Source organism: Emys orbicularis, chromosome 1 (genome assembly GCF_028017835.1).
Source record: "Emys orbicularis isolate rEmyOrb1 chromosome 1, rEmyOrb1.hap1, whole genome shotgun sequence".
NCBI classification, from domain to species: domain Eukaryota; kingdom Metazoa; phylum Chordata; order Testudines; family Emydidae; genus Emys; species Emys orbicularis.
In genome coordinates, this window is record NC_088683.1 from 29,361,718 (window position 1) to 29,380,452 (window position 18,735).

Sequence of the window (18,735 nt, forward strand, 5' to 3'; positions counted from 1 at the left end):
CATCGACACCTGGCAAAATACTTTCAAACTGGGCAAATGTTTGAATTTTCTACCAATATTGGTTTTGGTCATGCAAATACTGTAAAGGAGGTGCAAACAGCTTTAGTAGGGCAGAGCAGCTCTGTCATTACCTTATGCAAGCCTCCCAAACTCAAATATATATATATATATATATACACACACACAACCCCCTGCACACCAATGGCTGACTATCTCCTGCAGAGCACTAGAGCTAGCTGAGATCTGGGAGCAGTTTACAACCTCTTGCTCAAGTCTCTCCTCACTTAGCCCATTCCTAAAATTCTGAGATGCCTTCAGAAGTATTCAGAGTAGCAGCCGTGTTAGTCTGTATCCGCAAAAATAACAGGAGTACTTGTGGCACCTTAGAGACTAACAAATTTATTAGAGCATAAGCTTTCGTGGGCTACAACCCACTTCTTCGGATGCATACTTCAGAAGTATGTGGAGGGGTGTTTTGCAGTGTCACAGTTCACCGTGTCTCTATTTTGGAAGGGTCTCCCTCAGTTAAGTGCAGCATCATGGAAACAGGCACAAGAAATTCACTGAACTCCCTTTGTGGAAGAGTCAAAAAAGGGGGAGGGGAAGACAAGTGTTAAGTAGAGATGCGCAAGAGCAGGAGGCAGCAATGTTTTGTTTTATGTAGCAAGCTAACAATAGGCAGATTTCTTACACAAACTTAATCACTATACATGGAACCCTGGTGTAAACTTATCAAGCATTAAGAAATAAACCATGCTGAAGAAGAGTTATTTGATCATGTCAGACTACTTAAAACTACAGTAAGACAACAGATTAAGCTTTCCTAGTCTCTTCTGCAGCTGTTAACAGGTTGAAGCTGCTAAACTGCATCACTTCTAAGATGTGATACAACACTGAAGAGGTTTTGCTCTCAACAAACACAAGAAAAAAAAACAAACAAACAAAAACACCCTATTAGGCTTGAGCATACTCCAAATCTTCCTGGGGCCCAGTGTATCCCAGGTGTCAATCACATGAGTCAGAGCCTCAACAGTAGGTCTTTAAACTCAGACAAAATGCTCATACCAACATAAGTGACATCTTTCTAACCCAATCCCAAACACCTCTAACGGAACATTCTAGTATCCTGCCTAATGGCAGAAACACAGAAGAGGAACAATTACATTTAAGTGGTAGTCCAACGCTGGACAGAAGGTTCACAAATCCAGTTGTTGCAGCTATTTGTGGAACAGGTCACCTCTACCTACCATGTCTTTAAGACACCTGTGGGGGAGGTAATAGACCTTATTCAGAGATCTGAGAAAACACAAAGTATCAGATTATCTTTCCCCTCTGGGTTTTTACTATCCATTCTTCTTTCAGTTTTGAAGAGTTGAGCAGCTAGCTGCACCTCACTTCAGTGGGTGCAGGTAATCCCAAAGATTTTATTTTATTCACTACTGGCTTTCAGTGTAACCATCCAGTTTCAAACCAAGATACTACCACAGTTAAGTCAACAACCCATTCCTCCATTAGCCCGGTTCTTCCATTTTTTGTTGAAAGGAGTTGTACTCAGTTTAGCCTACAGTTAATCAACTGAAGGTTTCTATAATACAGTGGTCTCAAACTTTTTTACTGGCGACCCCTTTCACACAGCAAGTCTCCGAGTGCGACCCCCCCTAATAAATTAAACACACTTCTTAATATACACCACTACCTCGATATAATGCGAGCCGCTAGAACACGAATTCGGATATAACACGGTAAAGCAGTGCTCCAGGGGGGCGGGGCTGCGCACTCCGATGGATCAAAGCAAGTTCAATATAACATGGTTTCACCTATAACGCGGTAAGATTTTTTGGCTTCCAAGGACAGCGTTATATTGAGGTAGACGTGTATTTAACACCATTATAAATGCTGAAGGCAAGTGGGGTTAGCTCGCGACCCCCTCCCCCCCCCCCGTGTAATAACCTCACAATCCCGAGGGGTCCAGACCCACAGTTTGGGAACCACTGCTATAATACGAAGTCACACTATAAAATTGCTATTTTTAATAAGCTACTATGTCCAAGCTATGACCTATATTAAACTAAAAATGTTAACAATACTCAACTCCAGAAGAATATTTTGAGTTGAGCATTTAAGGCTTCATTTTCTACTTTCTCCCCCCACCCCCCTCTCAAGTTCTAGAGACCACTCCATCCAAGTCACCATTACTCCAGAGGAGCTGTACCACTAAAAAGTTTCCCCAGCCAACAGTACCCCCAGGACTCTTTATGCTATATAGCACAGAAAAGTTAGTGGACCCTTGTATCTGGCATACCCTCATCTTTCCCCACTCATCTACCCCAACTACCCCCTACAAGGGCTGGATGGAGAAAAGAAAATAGTGCTGTGCAGGCAACACTGCCCATCATAACGGAATGGGATAGGTCTACATGCAGCAGAACCCTCAGCTCCAGCATGAAATCCAAGGGGCACCAGCTAGGCCTAAGTGCACCTCATTCACTAAATAAAGTTTTCTTTAATGAAGTGATTGAATACATGAGGTACAATTTGAATTTAAGGGGATTGAGGGCAAGTCTACACCACACTGATACAGCGCACCACTGTAGCACATCTGGTAAATACAAGCTATGCCAACAGGAGAGTGCTCTCCTGTTGGCATAATTACTACACTGCGGCAAGAAGTGGAAGCTGCAATAGCACCCTGTGGACAGTGCAAAAGTCACATTCCTGAGGGCGGGAGGCAAAGAGAGCTTTTCACACTCCTGAGCAATGCAAGTTAGACTTAAGCAGTAGTGGAGGCATGCCCTGAGTTTAGTCTAAAGGGGGTAGTCTCTACTGTGAGTGAGCAAATTCCTTTATCTGGCCCTCTCTTCCTCTGTCCTGTTGCCCTTTTCAGAAGGCTCTGCTTGTGCCTTACTACTTTTCTGCCCCCCCCTCCCCCGCAGCTTGTGCCAAGGTTGCTCATATGGGCTCTACACAGCTCTTGTGGCATACATACCAAAGCACCAATCAAATAGATGTAAGTATATTGGTTTTCACTGTGCGCCTATAACAATGTAAGATATGAACTATGGGTAAGAACAGCACAGGTATACTCTGCTATTGTGGTGGCAGGGATAGGGAGAGAGGAATAGTAGTAAAGTTGCTGGGATTCTGGAACAAATCTTTGTAGAGCCAAATAGATCAACAACTCCACTAGCTTCAAGTATCTAAATTAAGCAAGTATGCTTTTGTAAATGTAATCAAAAGTTTCTAGAACAAAATATTTTGGATATGTGTATAATATTAGATCATTTCCTTCAATCAGTGTCGTTGCCAGACATTCAGCTGACATGCTCCTTAAAAAACGCCTCGCAAACTTACTGCATCTTTTCATAAAAAAAGACCAAACAATACCGAAGTTAAAACAGCATCTCCAGGATTAACAATAAATTAAGTTTGACAGTCTTAAACCCTTGAGCCTCAAATCATTAAATTAGCCATCTATATTTCAGTGTCTAATCTCTGCATTTGTCTTATTTCCTACATGTAATTCAAGGAAAAAAAAAAAAAAAAAGCACACTATTTGATGTTGGATAGAAAGGAGGCCCTTCTCCCTTACTGAAGTTATTTGCAACTATGCAAACTACTCAAGAGTACCTCTCAAAGTGGCACAGATGCTAGTCACTCCAGGGCTACATGTCAGGCTAAGAGGCTGTAACTGGGACCACATTTAGTTATGTAACTAGACTCCAACTCACCCATGTGACTTACAGATCAGCTAAGCATTGATTTGTTCAAGTTGATAGCAAATATTTATTTGCAATACTATTTTTAATGAGACAGTACACAACCTCCAGGATAAGAGGTCAGACAATGCATTTTAAGCTCCCCTTCCTCACTCACTATTTGTCTGGAAAGACAGGTAGAAGCAAACAGACAAATTGTTCATTTATAAAGAGGGATAACATATTAGTCTCTATGGAGAAACCATGGACTCCTCTAGTTTTTAAAATCTCCTAATTCTTTGTTCAGTCTCATTTTAAGTATGGCATCTTTAAAAGACTACAAGGATTACATAACATTTCCAGGAAAGATTTATACTATTCATATATAAACGCAAACCCAAGAGTTAATACATTTGAAGTATTGCAATACTTCAAATCATAGTTTTGTTCTTTATATCTGTGGTCTGAACTACCCGTTATTTAACTGCGTCATGTTCTGAGTGAGAGGCTGTTTCACTGGAAAAGTGGGTATCACCCAAAAAATATTAGTCAACTTTCATGACTGGTCAATCCTATGAAGCACCTTCAGCATTTTCCTTAGTAAGCCACCTCTGCAAATGGATCCAATGTTGAGAAGGAACACAAAAAATGAGCGTCTTTGCAAACTGTGGACTAGGATAGTTAAGTGTCTCACTAAAATGGAGACTCCAAAAAGCACTACCACAGGAAACCTAACCAACAAAGGAGTTGCTCTTACAAGTGAAATGAGGAGTCAAAGACATTTTAGTCACCCAAACTGGATCGCAAATGTGACCTAATTTAGATATCAGCAATCAGACACCTTACAACCTTGTCCGGGAGTTGTGGAAAACATTACTCTCCGCCCCATACTCTCCCGGAAAGAGGGGGCTGGGAGAGGAAGAACGAGAACTTTCTTCTGAAGCAGCTAAGCTCAATGCAGAGAAGAGGGGGAGGAGGAATGAACTTTCACCAGAAGGAGCTGCCACATTCTGGGGGTGGGGAATAGGACGAGAAGCGAGAACCTTCCTCAGCAGTACCAGCTACACCCTTCTGCAGACGGGTAATAGGGAAGGGAAATAAAAAAAATAAAAATCCACCCAGACTCTCCAGCCTGGGGCGGGGATGATAGGGCGGGGAAGGAAGCGCAGACTCTCCCCAGCAGCAGCCGCCGTCTCCGCCAGCTTGGTCTGCAGCCAAACAACCCCACAAGAATGCAACGCGGTCACATGACCTCCGGCGGACGTGCAGCTCCCGTCCCTCTCCAGGGAGACCCTGCGCCATCTTGTACTGACGCAGTTACAAATACAGGCACAGGCTGACCCGCTCCCCCCGCTTATCTTCTCTGTCTCGGCACCGCTTGGGTGATGGTTGTCAAGGCCTTCTCGTTCCCTTCCCATGAGCTTGCCTCACGCTCCGTGCCCTCACAGACTCCCCAGCGCCGGGATCATGGCGCCCGTTTTCTCCCTTTGCACCAGCCTCCCCCGACAGCTCCTCTGTGCCCTGCCCAGCTGCGGCTGCCCCTGCTGCAAGATGATGTCAGCAGCAGCCAATCCGGGCGCGCCTGGGCAGCCCAGCCAGCCTGGCGATTGGCTTCAATGCGGTCCGCTCCCCCCTCCTCTTCCTCCTGACTCAGTCCTCACCGCGGTTCGCTGCGGAGAAGTGGCCAAGGCAGAGGTGGGGGAGGGGAAAGAAGGGAAAAAACAACAAACAACAAAACCAAACCCACCAAGACAGCAGCCGCCATTTCGCGCGACAACAGGCAGAACCCGAGCGAGCAGCCCAACCAAGCGCCCTACGGAGAGAGAAAGAGAGAGACAGAGACACACACACACGAGTTAGACAGGAAAAAATACCCTCAGACTCCGCCATGGCCACAAGACGTTTAATCACTCCCTCCCCCCATACTCGATGCCTCGTTACAGCCGCCTCCTCTGCATCCAGATCCCTTCATCCCGACTCCTTCCCGCCGCAGCAGCGGTTCTTTACAGCCCCTCTGTGCCCACGGTACGGGGAAGCCTAGGCTACGGCACCGCTGCTAGCGGCTTCTCCGGTGACCCGCTTGTGGCGGCTCCATCGAGGCAGAGTAAAGAGCTGCCAGCCCAGCTTTTATGTGGTGCCCCGAGTTTGCGCACTGAAGGAGGCTCGCTCAGCCCCTGGTGGGCGTCGAATGAAACCCCAGCCGCCGCCGCCTCCCCTCCCTCACTCAGCCATCGCCGGAGGGGCTGAAGCCAGGCGAGGAATGCGGGGCGGTGTGTGGGCAGCACACGCAGGGAGGGCGTGTGGGGGAAGGGAAGGAGCGCAGCATAAACAGAGGGGCTGCGCCTGTCTCTCACACACTTACCTCTTGCGCTGCCTGTGACTCGTCCAGATCAGGGCAGCCCCAGACCTTCCCCCCACAAGTGTCATTCGGTAAAGGGGAGCCTCGCAGGCAGAGCTGGCCCTAGTGCCTCAGTCTCGTTCCTTGGAAGAGGTTCAACGAGGCAGGCCTGCGCTAAACCTCGGTCACTTGTGGAGAGACTTCCTCAGCCAGACCCGCCTCAGGTCTCCACTAACTCGGGGGGAGGGGGAGATCCCCTCAGCGAATAACCCTCCATAGTTCACCGAACGGGCTTCGGTCTTATCCCCCGTCTCACTCTGCGTGGGGAGATTGCCTCGGTCTGGCAGCCTCCCCCAAAGCCTGTGTGTGTCAGTACGGCTGGCCCAGGCTCACAAGAGGTCAGGGGGCAGGCAGGCGCAGGGGCTCACTTTGGGGTAGGCTGAAGACAGGTTTCGGTGTCTGCGTCCCTGCGGAAGACAGGATCTCGCTGCGCGCTTTAGGTCATTCGCAGCATCATTTTGGGCCCGAGCCCCCCCCGCCTGTGGACTCAGCTGCACGATCGCCCCGAGTCTCCACCCAGACACAGTCCTCTCGCCCCTGCCGTTCCCTAGGCGGCCCCTCTTTAGCATTTTTCGATCGGGGGGCGCGCTCTCTGGCCCCGGCCCTCGAACAATTTAATATCGTGAGGAAACCCCCTTTGTAAAATGGACATGGCACGAGGGAGGACTTAACGGACACAGACTGCGCTCCAGCCCACAAGCAAAATGGCGGCTGTTTGGCTTCGCCCTGGTAACCTTGCCCCTGCCGGGCGGGACGGGTGAGCCCCGTGTAGTGGAAGGGAGGGGAGAGCGGAGGACGCCATTTTCCCAGAGAGAGGCAGTGACATAGAGGGAGCGTAGGAGTCTGAGAGGAGGGAGACGGGAGCAGCAGTGGCAGCGGGGTTTGTACACAGGTCTCAAGGCAAAGGCGCTTCCCAGCTGGTCCCTGCAGGGTTCTGAGTGCCGAGCCGGTCTGGGGGACCCCTCTGCTCACTCCTCTTTACCAGAGTCAGCTGAGGGCTGCGTCCTGCCCAGGCTAGGGACATCCGCAGTGGGGCCGTTGCATTGTTTTGGTTGGGATAGGAAAGGGGCTCAGCTAAGGGGGAGCTGCTGCCTGGCCTGTGATCATTACAGGTGAGTCTCCTGTTATGATTATCATTCCTGCCGAGGGGGAAGGAGGTTCTAGTAAGGGTTAAAACGTTAGGGAGGCATCCCTTTACATCTGGGAGGGGTGGGGTGTGAGGTCCCCTCCCCTCTAAACCGTGCATGATTCTGTATAAATTGCTTTGGATTGTGTTTCACGTTGTATGGGTTGGTTTGAAAATGAAAGGGAGTCGTTATATCTTGTGAATATGGCGGGTTACTGTGACTGGAGGCGCCGAGGGGATTTTTTTTGGCAGTTATGCCGGTTTTATGCATTATGATTAAAACCAAACAAACCCAAGAGGGGATATTATGTGACCTACAACATAAATTTCTGTAGACCCAGAGGCTAAGAGCAGGGATGTGTAATAGTATGACTGCGTATTGGGTTGTATGCATGAAGCTTAGAAAATAGTCTCCCTTATCTTGTATATTTTTGTTTTGTGATACTAAAATGGCTCGTTATAGGCCTAATCTCTCTCCTTTCCACACCCCCACCTCCCTCTCTCCCTCCCTCCCTTTTAACATCTCTTCTGTGGTGTAACCTGGACAAACGGAAAACAGTTCTAAAGAGTTTCTGTGTCAATTTAAAAGGGGATGATTCTCCCCACCCCCTTTGTAGAGACGGTATGGAGCCTAAGGTATATTTAAAATACTCATCTTTGCCGCCCTGTTTTAGTTTTTATATCTAGCATTTGTATTTCCTTGTGTGGCACATCTAAATCTTTTTTTTTTTTTTTTATGGAAAGGCATTAGTGGAGTAGACCCTACTGCTGCAGACGTAGGGGAGGAGAAACAAACGGTCCACTGTGTAGTACTAAATAGGGGAGAAGAAATATAATGTAGTCCGATTATAAAGGTCCTCTATTCCCCTATGTTCAGTCATTTAGGAATGGGCGGTAGCTAAAAGTCCCGAGGTCCCTAAAATTGTATACACTACATTTGATTAAAGTCGGAACTTAAGAATGTTTAGCCTTAGTTTATTTACATCATCCTAAAGGGATTAGTAACGAAAAGGCTTTTTTGTTTTTTGAGACCTACCTCAGTGAACTGAAAGAGATGGCTATGACCATAGTTAGGATACGTAAATGCTTGACCATAAACATTGTACTTTTAAAGTTACTTATGGTAAATGTGGAGTAAAAATTGTAATTTCCCTCTTTTGTCCTTTAGAGATTCTAAAAATGGCGGCCCCAGGCTGATGTTGTGGTAATCTAATCAGCTCGGGTCCTCCACACCCCATGCAGTGCGTTTGTCTGCAGCACATTACTGGCTTGTTATGTTTAAATGAAAAGGCTGTTTTCTTCAAATCATGTACAAAACATGTCTTGACTTTACTATGAATAAAATGCTGTATCCCAGCTGATTAATTTTATTGGTTATGTGTGTGAAAGGCAAATGAACGAGACCACTCTTACCGGTGGGGGTGGGGGAGACGATAGACTCAAGTAGCTTCTTGGGGGGGGTGTTTGTATCTTTGTGTGATGTGATATGCATGTCATATTAATCTCTTCACTTTTGTTTTAATAATGTTTTGGAATAATTCCTATGTCTATGCTAGTTAACCTAGATATGTTTCACAATACATCTGTTACTAACACAAGGACCAATAATACTTATAAAAAAAAAAAGAGAGAGACAAAAGATTCAAACAATCCTAACTAAATTCTTAGATAGTCATTGCCTTTGTGACTGTCAGGTTAATCTTTGACAAAATACTTTCTTTACTGGAGATGTTAGTGTTAATCTAACATGAATAGTTTGGGAATACTAGTTTAATGTTTTGATGTTACTGTTTAAGGAAATATCCAGACAAAATTAAAACCTGTTACTTTGCTTCTTCAGGTATAAAGCTTTCTTGCCCATGTGTAATTTTTCAGCATGAGAATCTTTTTTTTGTTAAGTCATTAAATATATATTGTAAAGTGTAAAAACTGTCTGATAATGTACATAAACGTTTAAGTGAAACTACAGTACTTAGTCTTTCTTTCTTCCTGTCCCAAATGACATATGAACCTTTTAGTATCATCATAAAGAAGATGGTGTGAGGCTGTGTGGGATGGAGAAGCAATAAAGCATTCTTTTAGTAGTTGATATATTGAATGCAATTGAGAGCCACAAATCTCAGGAAACTTGTCATGTTTTAGTATGTTAAACTAAAATTACAAAAGGTAAATAGAAATTTGTAAATTCAAACTCCTGCTGTCCCTACTTTAATGAGATGCAAGTTCCCATTTTAGTATATTATTGGAACCTTCTGGATTTTAAGAGCCAAATGTGAAATACTATTCCAGTAGCAAACCATTTTTCAGTGCCTGAATAATTTTAACTTTACAAATATTACCTTGCACTGCTATGGAAGAATAGATAATTTGTTCTTTATATCTGTATCAGCTAAGCAATAAGACTTTGAAGGTATGCATTAACAGCCCCTCAAGGCATACCTTGTGTGTGGTGAGGCCAAAGGCTTGAGTGACTTCAACCACACAAGTAGTGCATTAATAGGACAGGGCATGCATTACTCGACCAACATATTGCTATAATATGAATTTTTAAATTTAAATCCATATATTATGTCACTCAATTATATATTTTTAATAATTTGGGGATGGCTAAAGGGTCTGTGGTAAACTTATGGGGTTTTCTTGATTAGAATTCTGATAATTTCCATAGGTTTCTATTTTCGATTCTGTTGTCTAAGTTTCTAATGCTAATAGGATTTGTGTGCAAATATCAAGAAGCAAAGGGGTATATCTTGCCCCTTTAGGTGCTAGTTTTCAATATGACTAGGGTCACATAAGCAGAATCTGAGGTATATTCTGCAACACTTGGTTTAAAACAAACAATATCCTATACCTTAAAGGTGATCTGAAAAGCGTCAGTAGTCTAAGTAACGTCTTTACCACTAGACTTCCTTGGGAATCAGAAGGTCTTTCTTGGTGACCTTGTGTGATTACTTTACCTCTCTCTGTTTCTCCATCTGTAAAATGGGGATAGTAATAGTTTACCTCACAAGGGTGTTTTAAGGCTAAATTCATTAATGTTTTTGAGGCGCTTGGATATTATGAGGATGAATACCACAGTAAAATCTATAAATAAATTAAATACAGCAAATTTGAAATTTAAAAAATAGATTATTACAAAAAAAAACCCCAAACTGTCCTTGAGACTTGGTTTGAAATTTCAAAATTTCTGACACTCTGTTTTAAGTTCCATATGTACCAATATATTTCCAAATGTCAGACTTAATATATGAGTAGTCCGCCAGCAATCTGGACTCCATGTACTAAGGCCATCTATATCTTTTTTGATCATCTGCGTTTGGAATGACTTTAGTGATCTGGGAAATACCTTAGGATATCAGAGAAAAATATTGGGGATGGTAAATACTTTTTAGCATATTTGCATGACAGTACTAGGACTCAGATTATTTCTCTGGATTAGATTTCTGTGGTTCAGTTTTCTTGTGTGTATAATTGGTTTAATATTTTGTTGAAGACTGATATTTATTAAGTACTTTGAGATCCTCTTATTTGTTAAACTAAACTTTCATTGGAATCTTACTGGCAATTTTTTTTATTTAAAGGTACATTGTTTTTAGTTGGGACTTTGAGAAACAGCAAGAATATAGAAATTGATTTCAAAATGTTAGATTCCTTAAAAGGTCTGCAAGATTATCCTTAGCGCCCCATTCCCCAAGGATTTAAGCACATGCTTAACTTTGTCTAATATGATTTCAGTAGGATTAATTGAAGAGCATAAAGCAATGGTGGGCAACCTGCGGCCCACAGCTGGTTAGGGTAATCCCCTGGCAGGCCGCGAGACAGTTTGTTTACATTGACCTTCCGCAGGCATAGCCGCCCGCAGCTCCCAGTGGCTGCGGTTCACCATTCCCGGCCAATGGGAGCTGCGGGAAGCGATGTGGGCCACAGGGCGCTGCGGCCAGTCGTCCTGCGGACGGTCAACGTAAACAAACTGTCTTGCGGCCCGCCAGCGGATTACCGTGACGGACTGCAGGTTGCCCACCACTCGCATAGACCTTTGGACAGGGTGTGGGGAAATCAGTTTGTTATTAAATTGGTTCCTGATATTTGTGACATCAACACATTTATTTACATTTGTTTATAAATCTCTCAAAAGCAAATTCTGTGGGACTGTGACCCGGGAACAGGTAGTGCATTTAAACAAACCACGATACAGATACAGTAAGTGAGAACTGATAGTAAGATGGAAAGTATAGCTTCAGTTTTATAGGGATGCCCTACCTATGTGGACTTCAGTTGAATTCTGAATACATCTCTTGAGAATCTGTATTTTAGCTTTCAAACTATGGAAAACATAAACTTTAACTTTATTGAAAAGCAGGTTTCTCTCTAAGTACAATTATTTATGTATTATTTTGTTTCTATTCTTATCAGCCACAAACTAAAAATTTAAACAAAAGTTAATCCTGCTTCCTAAAATAACATCTGATTGTCTCTTGCACAAAATTTTGGATCCCCTTCACGCTACAAAGGAAGAAATTGTAATTTTGCTGTAATTTCCCAAGATGAAACTCTACTAATACTGTCTTCGTAGTCTTGTTAAAATGGAGTATAGCAACAATTTCTAAAAAACATATATATATGCTGCTGGGCTTTCATATATTAGCCACTAGAAATTTGTGAGATCACTGAGATTTTTCTCTTTCAAATTTCATAAAGATTGTTGTGCTGGTAGACAATTACTTAGATAAATTTATAAAACTGTCCCTTAACATTATATTATTATATAATAGTAAAAGTTCATCTTTATGATCACTGTGAGCCTTAAGTAGAGACATCATTTAGTAGAATAAACTGCAAACTTATTATTTGTCAGATACCTGGTTACTTTACTGTTTCACTTCCTTTAATTAAGCCTCACTGACAAAATATCAATGCCTTGGATCCCTCTATTCAAAGGACTCTGAGTATTTTAAATAGCTTAAGTTTGTAAGGTGTTCCAACATAATATTGATTTTTTTTTTCCTTAAATTTTTCTAACTTAACAAGTTTTAGAAATATTATGCTGGATATAATTGACAATTTAGTCAAGACATAATGAAAGTTAACAAGCCAGTGGAAGATTACTCCTCAACTAGAGGTGTGGTTATAATAGGGGAATGTTTAGAGCCATCTGGCTGTTACATCAGGCAACTGATATTCTATGCCTAGACAGCTGATCATGTCTTAACAGTTGGTTTGAGAGACTCTTTAAATGCTGTGAAAATACTTTTCACTGTAGATATATTTATTTTGAAGTTGAGGATCCAGAGGACTTACGGTAGAGAAGTGTTATGAGGTTTTTCACGTATTTCAGTATTTTGGGGGAAAATGAAGTGGGATCACAATTTTTTTTTTTTTATCATGGCTATCTGTTTTCTCAGAATACAGTTTTAGAATGAGACTGTTGAATGTATAAGAAATCTGAAAATTCTTATAATCAACTTTTGACTTAAAAGTACAGTAATTTCAATAAAAAGAACAAGAGTACTTGTGGCACCTTAGAGACTAACAAATTTATTAGAGCATAAGCTTTCGTGGGCTACAGCCCTCTTCTTTGGATGCATAGAATGGAACATATATTGAGGAGATATATATACACATACAGAGAGCACGAAAAGGTGGGAGTTGTCTTACCAACTCTGAGAGGCCAATTAAGTAAGAGAAAAAAAACTTTTGAAGTGATAATCAAGATAGCTCAGTACAGACAGTTTGATATCTTGATTATCACTTCAAAAGTTTTTTTTCTCTTACTTAATTGGCCTCTCAGAGTTGGTAAGACAACTCCCACCTTTTCGTGCTCTCTGTATGTGTATATATATCTCCTCAATATATGTTTCACTCTATATGCATCCGAAGAAGTGGGCTGTAGCCCACGAAAGCTTATGCTCTAATAAATTTGTTAGTCTCTAAGGTGCCACAAGTACTCCTGTTCTTTTTGCGGATACAGACTAACAGGGCTGCTACTCTGAAACCAGTAATTTCAATATATGTTAGGGCAGAGTTCCATCTTTAATAGCAGAACATTTAGTTATCTGGGGTGTGTGTGTCAATTTTCAGTATAAACTTTAAGCAACTGATAAAACCCCACTTCTAACATTTTAATAATTATGCAGATTTAAAAAAAAAAAAGTTTCCTCAAGGGATTTTTTTAAGTCATTCACTTCCTGTCCCTGCTGTTTGCTCTCATTCACTCCAAGTCGCGCACAACAGCTGCTTAGGAAGTTTTCTGCATGTTTATGTGTTTGCATCCAGCAAAGATACTGAGTGGTCAAAAGTCGCAACTCCTACCTGTGTCATTTGGAAATGAATGTTAAAACCATCGTGGGCTAATGATACAACAGATGCCAGCTCAGAATTAAGCTGTCACAATTTAAAAAAAAACAAAAAACAACCCTATAAAAATCTTTTTTTCTTCTCTAAGAAGAGAAAGCACCAAGCTACCAAAATAAATAGAAACTAGAATCCCTAAATGTAACATAGTTGCAAATTGAGTAATTTAGTTTTGGATGGACATTGCAACTGAAAATGTTAGTGATCAGTGCAATGTCTTGAAAATGGGAACTGTAGTTTGAAGGGTATTGAAAATGCTTACATTCTGTGTGCTGTGACTTTCTTGAACATAACTGAAAGAACACTTGGGATTAAAATATGTAGGAATATGTATAATTTATATTATAACCAAGAAATCTGGGCTTGTGGTAAAACAGTATTTTTTGTATTTGATGTAGTTGCTCAATATAGAGAGGAAACTCCCAACACTGAGAAGAAATTTAAAATTCCTATTTATGTGAAGGATTAAAACTTCCAGTCTTCCTGGGTTTGGATTCCCAGACTGAAGCATAAGGAGATCAGACCTTCTTCCAAATCCTGCAGGTTTGCCCAAGACACAAGTGGAAGCTCTAATCCAGCATCCATTCAGACCAAATGCAACATATGGAAGTAGGGGAAAACTACATGTGTGGGAATCCTACATCAGTGAAAAAATTTAGAATAAAATAGAAGAGTTTAGCTGAAAGGTCAGTCTTTGACTCAAATTAAATAATTTATCCTCTTTGTATTACAAATACCAAGTGGAACAAAAACTGCACCAGAATCTCCCAATACCAGAGTGTTTTTTTTCTATGCTGTTTATCAACTGATAGTTGTGATAGTATCTGGTGAACGCAGTAAAACATTTGGTATGCCTTTGTCACAGTTATAGGAAATACATGTTTAAAGTTTATTACTTTCTTCTGCCTATAATAGAAAAATGCAAAAAAACCCCCACCCCTGACTTAAATATTGCATTCAGAACAGAGATTCAGAATGTTTCTTGAAAGATTTGTTATAATCAAGACTTTTCAGTGGATGAACCAGTAATAAGTAAACTGTCACACATCAAAGAAATAAATCCATACCTGGCCACCCCACTAGATGAGATGTAACCTATTGAGCATGCTTATTGAATATTGATTACACATAAATGCAGAAATACTCTACTTATTTGAAATGCTCTTTGTGAATTTTGACGGTGTTGTATGCTAATGAACGTTGAGATCTATGGAAGTTTTGACTCTGTAGTACACTTTTGTAGAGAATCGTTTCATGAACATCTTTAAAATATCCCACTGTAATCTACTACTCAATGAGTATGTCAGATCATATGTTTGGAAGGAAGCAACTGGTAGGAAGAATATTTTAGGTAAGATCTCATAGGACACACCAAGCTAACAGAATTAGTAAAGGAGTGACACAGTAGAACAGAACTTGTTTTCCTAAATCAATTTTGCATGTAACAGTAATAGTTATGATACAGAATTATTGTGAATGAGGTGACAGACACTTTAATACAAACCAACCAGTACTTCTTGTCAACTAATAACAAAATTTTGCAATGCCCATGCCAAAAGAATAAACTTTTCTACCATGCTCGTTCCCCCCATTTTACCTTCTTGTTCTTGACTCTTTCCAAATGTCTGGTGTGACATGGATATAGATAGGCCCTCCTCTGAGTAGCATTTTTCTCCTCCCTCAAGACAGGCAACAAATTATTTTCTTCCCATTTTGTGTGGCCTTAGTAGTTACAGCTGGAGACTAGGTATTCGAGCATCATGTTCCCTGTCTCCCCCCGTCTCCCCCCCCTTTTTTTTGTTTATGTAGAATAAGCGACTGTCAGAGCTCTGTCTCATTCCTCAATCTGTTTACCCTTTTATTAATTGATTCCCTCTCATTTAACTCACATTAATTCCAAAATCCACATTGATTTTTATCTCCTCGCTACCATTCTTCACTCTCTTCCTCTTGTATCTTTTCTCTTCCTAGCCTCCATGCTCTCTCACTTCCACTCAGATAGAAGGAAAAAAAGGGGGAAGGGGGAGAGAAAAGGGGAAGCCCAGAAGGCTCTCTAGGGGACTTGCAGAAGTATCTGGGAAAAGGGGGACACTGATCACCTTCTACCACTCCGATCCCCTCTAGAAGGAAGCCAGTGGGGCCTCTGGAGCACTCTCCATCTCTTCACCAGGAGGGTGAGGCCCAGTGGAGAGTAGCTTCCTTTTGTGTCAGGACTTAAGTTAATAGACAAATGACTCGTGGATGGTACTAATACAGGAGTCTTTCTTATCTCAACTACTTGGGTTGGCATAATCTACGTAATGAGCTCTTTGAGAGCTTCAGAGACCAGCTTCAGATTGGACATTTGAGCGATGGAGACCTTACTGTTAGTTTTCCTTGCAAAAGAGTCTTGAATTCTCTGAAGGTGCCATTGAAATTGTAGCTTGCTGGTCCTCCTTTCCAAACTTCTTATTGCCAGCTGCTAGTGGATCAGTGGTTTTTCCAAGCCTGATGGAAACCCATCTCAAGTGTGGAGTTTTGTATTGTTAATATTACAACCTACTGATAATGTTGCTCTTGCATCTTCGAACCTCCATGTAAACAGTGGTGAAGTAGTTTCTGAATATAGGGACTCAGTTAATGGGGAAACCAAGAAGAGCAGCTTTTTTCTGGGGCAGTTTGACTTTGCTAATATGAACATAATTTTTATTTATTCTACTGCATGTGGAGGGGTTTGGAGGTGATGGAGGGTTTTTTGGTTTAGTTTTGTTTTTCCTCTGTGAAATTCCTCATTCGGAGGTGTCCTGGCTCCTTTATCTTTCTCCTCCTTCTGTCCCTTATTTTCTCTTCCTCCTCCTTCCTTTTTTATTCATCCTTTGTTCTTCTTAGCCTCAGAAATTTGGAATGATGGGTGCTAGTCAGTTTCTTAGCTTAGCATTGAGGGCTACCCAAGAGAGCCAGTTGGGGTCTAAATCTGGACTAGTGGTAGTTCCTAAGTTAGCAATACTTGGACTTCGCTATGGTAAAGGATATTGTAGCACCTGGGAGTTGAATTTCCCCTTCTAAACTCTTAACAAAATCCTTACCATTTTGAAGGAGGAGAGCTTCCTTCAAGATCTGGCCAAAGGTAGTGTACTACTTTAGTAACATCCAACATAAATATTCATTCAGAGTACCTCACTTAATTGTTCTACATATCATTGGAATATTCTACACGTGATCTAATCTCTATATTAATATTCCAAATAACCAGATTTGTGTTTCTGGAAAACGTTTTCCTAATACTGTATTCTGAACAATGATAAATGCTGTAGGGTAGCCAAACCTAAAATTGCTTCTAATGAAGTTTTTCCTTTAGCATATGCTTTTTTTTTAAATATTTAACAACATATTTTAAAGTTCAGGAATGAGAGTTTATAATATGATGGTGCTGCCACTACTATGGCTTTGAAGGAGGCCATGATAAAAATTGTTTTTGCTAATGGATATGAAACTATTTATTAAAATGCTTAATGTGGAGGAAAAATAGGAAAATGTTTGTTCACGTTATCTATGTTCTTGTATGTTTAAAAAGTTTACCCAAAGAGAGATTTTTTAAATATTTGTGCTTAAAGTATGGTTTCTTTCCCCTTTGTGTAGGTGCCCTGCTCCCTCTCCTCACTTTCATATTTTAGTATAAGGCACGGTTGGCTCTTTTTTCAGTCTTTTTGTAATGATTTGTGGCTTTTGGCTAAGTCGTGTTACTCTGAGCACCAGCACTAACATGTAGTATAGAATGGATTTCTTTTTTGCTAAATTTCATACCAACCTATTGAAAATAATTATAAATAAATTTGGGGGGGAGTAACTTTCTGCCTTGGAAGCCTGTTTGTCCATGCTCAGGAGTGGGAGTAGGGACTGGATAACGTGGAAAGAAATACACATCTCTTCCAGTGAAATTCACCTTATTTCTTTTGATTTGTTCGCATTCCCTAAAAATGAGTGCATGTCCTTTTTTGTTTGTGCTCCTTGACAATTATACAAATAGACTACCTCCAGGAAATTACCACTCTAGTTACCCTAAAATTAACATAACTTTGGCAGTAGTTTTACCCATGGTTTCAGTTGTACATGTTAATTTCTTCTGAGCACATGTATAGAGGAAGAAGTATAACATTCAAACATTCCGTAAACAGTTTGCTTCTCCATAGTGATCACAAAACGCATAATGTAGCATAACAAAATTTTAGGAGAGAATATTATTCTCAGCTGGAAAGACTTAAAATGTCTACTCAGCCTACCAAGTATGAGTAGATTAATTATAGTAAGCACATTAAATCTTATTTTATAAAATATTTTTGTTATAAAATGCTTATAGAAACTGCTGTCTAGCCTTTGCACCTATGAGGAAAGATAGTTGAAAGAGGTAGCTGGAGCTGAGAAAGGAGGGGTCCCTTCAATTTTCCCTATTTATTTTTTCAACTACTGAAATTTTTTGGATGGTATGCTCCTTTCTCTGTAAAGGTGCTGGTCAGACATGTGGAGTAAGGATGGTAACCTGGTTTGTGTATCAGCAAATTCCTGTTCAGATGGTATTGATGCCAGGACTTAAATTAGGGAAGCAAAATTGCATTGTTGCTTCTGTATAAGAACTACTGAATTTTCTACTTGCAGCCCACACCTTTTTCCTTCCCTTTCTCAAATCTGCAATTAGAAATATGACTTTTCCCCCTCCCCCCAGACTTTCACTCTGTGTTGCTCAGGGAATACCTTCCAGTGATAGTGTATTGTGATTCCCTCTACATATACAATGGAAACTGCAGACAGTCTTAATATGACTGGACCCCAAGTTTTAAAACACTTAAAATGTAATGGTCCTCTTTTTGCTGTATTTTATAGTCACTTTTATTTGGAGAAAGTGGGTTTTTTGTGTGTGTGTTTGTTATTATTATTGATGATAGGCTCTATCAAAATTAGAGGCTCTTGCCTATCTTGCTATCCGCTTCGTTTGCTTGTTGGATGCAAGTTAGATTTTATTCCTCAAGCTGTGGATTTATCAGTTATAGAATTATAGAAATATGGGGCTGAAAGGGACTTTGAGAGTTCATCCAGTCCATCCCTGCACACTGAAATAGGGCCAAGTATATACCTAGACCATCCTGGAAAAGTGTTAGTCTAACCCAGGGGTCTCAAACTCAATTTACCTT

General features: G+C 41.2%; 1 protein-coding gene and 1 long non-coding RNA gene across 2 annotated transcripts in view; one reads left to right on the forward strand and one right to left on the reverse strand.

The window, feature by feature from the left end:
- Positions 1 to 380: 380 nt before the first annotated feature.
- LOC135884312 (uncharacterized) lies at positions 381 to 6,021 on the reverse strand. Its single transcript, XR_010561707.1, has 2 exons — positions 5,570 to 6,021; positions 381 to 572 (listed from the first exon to the last, which is right to left on the reverse strand). It is a non-coding gene; the product is annotated as an uncharacterized LOC135884312 (long non-coding RNA).
- Positions 6,022 to 6,889: 868 nt separating this feature from the next.
- Positions 6,890 to 18,735, forward strand: part of KMT2E (lysine methyltransferase 2E (inactive)) — a 121,506-nt gene continuing 109,660 nt past the window's right edge. Inside the window, exons 1-3 of the mRNA XM_065421947.1 lie at positions 6,890 to 7,205; positions 7,779 to 7,855; positions 13,969 to 14,256. The gene's annotated coding sequence lies outside the window, so the exon portion shown is untranslated. The remainder of the gene's footprint in view (positions 7,206 to 7,778; positions 7,856 to 13,968; positions 14,257 to 18,735) is intronic.